Here is a 6000-nt window from a genome sequence, read left to right on the forward strand (position 1 = left end):
TTGATGACAAGATTCAGGCTCGTCTAAGTGTAATTATCTACGAAGATAAGACGTAATTTAGGCTAACGATACAACCCAGCCGTTACCTCCAGACAGGGTGGGGTACGCTGTGGCTGTGATGTCTTTCCCCGCGTCTTGACGCTTATGATGCGTAGGCCGTGTGATGTCTGTCTCACGACGACTCATCCTGTTTACGATGATCTCTGAGCAGACGACGACAATGAGAAAATTCAGTTATTAGGCGCGTGCACGCGCAAATCGGCTTACAGCAGCTCCTGATCAACGAATAGTGACACGACGTGCAATGGACAAAGACTCACGCGGCCTAGCGCGTTTTCGAGAGCTTCAAATTAACAAAAAAACTCGAATTTGCTCGAAACATGTCTAACGTCGTTTTAAAGTCCTTTGATTTACCCAAGAAGAATTATATTTTGATTTTTATCAAATTAAAAAATCCACCACGTTCCTGAAATCTAAAAAATATATGAACGTGCATAAATTATGCTTTCTGTTTAGTTATTAAGCATAAAGCATGTCATATGTGTGGCATCACCAAAGGTATTCTAAACAAAAATAATTTATAAGACTATCAGTCTACTCAGCTTTCGAAGTAATCTTTCAAATAAGATTGTAATTTACTCAAACTCAAATGTTTATTATTGCGCTCATATTACATATAATGAATGGGCCAAGGTCCATTAATGGTAACAGAATATTTATTTATCGTTTAATTATATATACGTACCTAATGTACATATATTCGAGCTATTAAAATGCATAATAATATCCAGTTAAACCTGAGTAGGTAAAATCAGCGTTTAACAAACATCATTAGGAATTAATTTAGTATACATTTATAAATGGCTGCATGTGACGAGACCCTTTAAATAGAATATATAAATGATACGAACCTTTTTATTTTATTTAAATTACTCTTATTGACCGCAAGGCGCGATTGACCATATATTTTCACAAATATTGGTGTAGCGGCTTCTATTCTCGCAGCGCGAACGGGACAGCACAGCAATCAACCACGTAATCAATGAAATGAAATGAATATCAATCCACAGAAATTCAGATATTAAGCATCAAATCTAAAAACTTATGCCCTCCATTCAAGTATTCGCTCTGAAAGGAACGAAAGACTGTGCGACGTAATGTTGTATATTTTTAAAATGTAAACATTAAAGCCGGAATAATAAAAAAAATTGCCTTTGCTGTATTGCTACTATGGTTGTATTGAGAGTTCAGAAAACAAATATTATATTAAGTGGATTCATCTTAATATTTTAATCCATGACTTATGTCATGAATGTGCTATATTAATGACATAGCGGTATTGCAAGTGGTGGGTCCCCACCAACTACAGTTACTAAACTTATAATATCAAGGTACATATATTTTAAACTTGGCAAAAACGTATTGCATGGTACCATCGTATTGATGATGGCTGAAAGTGTATCGCGACCGACACATGAGAGTTGAACCATAGGTGCATTCGTCATTTATTGATTTTTTACGGTTTCTGTTAACTTCTTAATTATGTATTTATATTTTTATGTGCATAATCTGAGGGTAATCCTTTAAAAGATAATCGGAAGGTAATCGTTTTGTTACAGGTTAATAGGTATTTACCTAGTTACTCATTATTTACGACCATAAAAATAAATATTAAATATCTGTGAGAGATGCGAACAAATATATTCGTGTGTGTATTTAGCCAAATTGTACCGAAACCGATTTATCATTAACTCAGTTAGATGGTACTCTAATGGTCACTTTGTCAGGCTTCGGCATGAACTTGTATTCATGAAGAAATAAGCGTAAAACGTGTTTGCGTTTGTTTTTTAGCTTTAGTTGTAAGTTTAGTTTTTTGCATGCCAGATGCTGGTGAAATATGTGTTACTTATGTATAATATTGTCTGACCTCCTTTTGTACCATATTTCGTGCAAAATTAAGTTATTTTCTTTCTTTCTTTCTTTCATATTCAGTACTTACAAATTGTTTCATTGGGTTTATTAGATAGATAACGATGAAGAAACCCATTTTCCTGTAATTCAATTCAGTTAGGTGTCTTTGTTACAATTGGATGATTCAAATTATTTAATTATTCAATATCACTTAAAAAAGTAAAATCATATTTTTAAACAGACACAAGGTACTTAGATACTGACATCGCCTATGCCTTTAAGCGATCACGGTATTATAAATATATTTATATTTTTATGTATCCCATAGCAATATTGGCGTACGTATCCCGATAATTTGTATGGTTATATGCATATATAAACATTCAAAAATCGTCACCAAAATATATGCATTGTGCAGGGTATTACCACTTAGTTTATTCCATTTCATTTGTGGTAAAAGAGATTTTATCCAGCTTAAGTTTAGGAATTTCGATCAGATTCACATCACGTGACGTGATGTAGGTACACCTATTTAGCAATTCCCACTTTTAGAGACAAGTTATACTTATGTGGGTAATATAAAAACAATATAGGTACTATTGTATTGTTTCAATTATAAATTTACGAGGTAGTCTCGTGTTTATACAAATTCAACCTCTGGGCGGATAAAAGTACCGTACTATGGGTTAGGTGTGAGTAAAATTTATTCTGTCACCTATAATTGGATATTAAAAATCCAAATATATTTTATATGTAAGGATTTATTTTAAAAGGCAATGTAGTCTTGTGCCGAACATTTCGGCAGCTAGACCGACGTGTCTCTGACACGCACAAATCAAAAATGAACCGCGGAGCGCTGGTGAAAAAATTTAAAAGAAATATTTTTAATTCGAGGGTAGACTTCGAATGTTTTTCAAAATAAAACCCGTAAGGTTTTAGATTACATAAATAGGCCTACATGAATAAAGTATATTTGAACTTGAACTAAAAAGATAATTCTTTATTGCACATAGAAAAACTTGAACTTGGTGTTTTAAAATGTGCGTGGTTTTGATCGAGAACCGCTATAGATTTATTAAATTGTGTTATGCATTGCTATCGTGTTGACTCACGGCCAACCCCAAGCAAGTTCTATCTTCGTGACGACTCTAGGCCGCCCCCCAAGTTTATAGTTACCAGTCGTGGACTCACGGCCCGCGCGGTACTAAGTAAATGCAAGGTATTTGATCACAAAGTGTAAGTTTTTTACAAAAATAGTTAAAATAGTTACACTTAAGTATCTGATTTTTCTTCAGGATTTGAAGAATCTATTATCACTCGGCAATTTTGCTTGAGTTTTTTCTGTTGGGCCATCTAAAACCAAATGAAAAGAAAGCCTCCCTCGTCTCTTTAACACAACACAATATGATTATTTAGGGCCCTTTGTTTCGTTGCGCGCTGTCCGATCTTAATTAAACCTTTGGTTGGTTCACGACCAACCCCCGGGCGCAATCGGTGTTCGAAGTACGAACAGACTTTCCATCGTGTTGGTTCACGACCAACCCCCAAGATAATTTTTTCCTTCGTGTTGGTTCACGACCAACCCCCAGGATGATTTATTCCTTCGTGTTGATTCACGACCAACCCCCAGGATGATTTATTCCTTCGTGTTAGTTCTCGACTAACCTCCAGGATGATGAACAATTTCAATAACAAATATATTTTATATTGCACAACGAATACGAAACGAATAATCCCACAGCTTACATCTCGTATTCTCGTATAAATCGTATAATGTCTGCACTAAGTGCACTACGTATAGGCATTTTAAACGACTTTGAAACAAAATTATGATTTTACGTGCGTTCGTTGCCTCGCAAGAATAAAGAATGAGCAATGGCGGCAAGCCGCGCGCCCCATCAAGACTAGTTGAAAAAGTAGGGATAGACCTGTTTGAGTTAAAGTTTTTGCTACCTACTTTAAACATGCGATGAGTTGCCTAGTAGGTTAAAGGACTACCTGGTTTTTATATCTGAAGAATGAAGCTTGAGAAATATAATTATATACTCTCATATGTATTCATTTGTTTTTGGTAGCAAATAGCAATGGCGGATGATTGAGGAAAAACGTCTTATTTTTACCCTTTGGGTACGGACGGAACCCTAAAAATTAACCCTAAAATTTGAATTTCGCGCCTTTTTCTACTGACAAGATTTGCTTGACCAACTATATTACAAATATAATTGGTGTAAACTTGCGTTAACAAAGCGCCATCTATGGGACATTCTCTACTCTGTATTGAACCCTCGATGGCTTATATTCTACGCACCCACTAGGGCACGTAGTTCATGAATAGGCCCATAGATGGCGCCTTAATCAATATCTAGGTTTAAGATAGTAATAATAAATTTGTACTTCCACTTTGCGAATAGACACCATTCGATACACAAGCGCTTTCTCTCCGACTCCTGCCTGACTCCTTCGATCTCCACCCACGTGCCAACAATTGGTCAAACCAAATTGGCAGTAAATAAGAACAAAAAAAACTATACTCATCCTTTTCTTTCGGGTACTAGTGTAAGATAAAGATAGTATGATTCTCTCTGTCTATGTTTGAAATAAAACAGTCCTTTGACAAACTATAAATGTCAGCCGTTGGCGTCCACAACTCAAAAATGGTCACGTTTTTTTATTTGTAGTCTGCCTCTTTCGCACTCATGGTATGTTCATATACGCTTCTCTTTCGCACACTTGAGCTATTCTTTAAGCGTCATCGTAGTTGATTGCAACATTTTCTTTTTCAAATATGCCGCCTTTATGTGCTGACGGAAATATGTGTCCAACCTATATAGAATCGATTATATATAGTTTGAACCAACATTTCAGCAAAGATAGATATAACTCCGTAATAGATGTTTACAGTCTAAGGAAAAAACGTGCCTCGAAAATCAAGAAAATTTGATTCTCGTTCAGAGGGCGCCACTAGTTTTGGCCCACTGTTGTATAGATGGCGTTGACTGTTTCGTTTGTTATTTACCAAATTTAACGCATATCAGTGAAAGAACATGGGTCAAAATCATAAAAATAATTAATGCAAATAAAAAAAATCATTTATCCATATTTAAATACATTTTATCGTATTTTTATAAATATTTATTTGTAGTTTTAAAGTGTGTCGACAGATGGCAGTGAATTTACTGGGGTTACAAAATTTACTATGACAGTACCGCTCTAGTATAAGTTACTCTATGATTTCAGTAATTAAATATTATGTATAAATGTGTCTGTAATATTTAAGGACTATGGATTTAAATTTTGGCAATGATATAGGTAGCTCTCATTACGTCAACCAAATAATTAAACATGCCGAAATAAAAATATACTTATTTAGGTAAACTTATTTTTACATTAAGTAAGTACGTAGGTAATAAGAATTCTGTAAGACCGATTCACATCGTGCCGACATCATAGTCACCCTAATGAGTTTGACAATGTTGTCTTGTATTTTTATCGTAAACTTGAATAGTTGGGGCTTATCTGTGAAAAGATATACCACAATCAGCAAAACTTTCACTCCTGCAACCTTTCACACAACATCTTATACCCATTTTATACTTTATTTCGCAAATAAATCTTGAGCGCCGCCATTCATGTATTTTTAAATTTCTTCATCAAGTTGGGGATACCAATTAATATTCAAAGTTACTACAATGTCTACCATATTAAAATAATGTATTTTTTGTTGTGCACATGCTTGGTTAAATCAGTTAATAATATTGACATAATAACTATTTACAAATTACGTAAAAGATATCAGAACCGTACTCTGAATATAGCACTTAAATAATATAAGAAGGTATTTAATTTTAGTAGTTATTGATATAAATACTACCAAAATGGTATCTTTTTAACATTGGCAACATGTGCGAGTGGGACACCGCGACCCACTTTTGCTATCTCATGTGGACCGTTTTCTCTAGTCCGGTACGAACACCTTTCTGACTCGGTGATAAGGTTCAATTTAGTATGGCAAAAAAAGTGACAGCTCGCTCCAATAGAAAGTAGTCTCCATGCTTTTCATGTTTTCATTTCATTTTGTTTCGGTTTTCT

Source organism: Cydia strobilella, chromosome 3 (assembly GCF_947568885.1).
Source record: "Cydia strobilella chromosome 3, ilCydStro3.1, whole genome shotgun sequence".
Classification (NCBI taxonomy): Eukaryota; Metazoa; Arthropoda; class Insecta; order Lepidoptera; family Tortricidae; genus Cydia; species Cydia strobilella.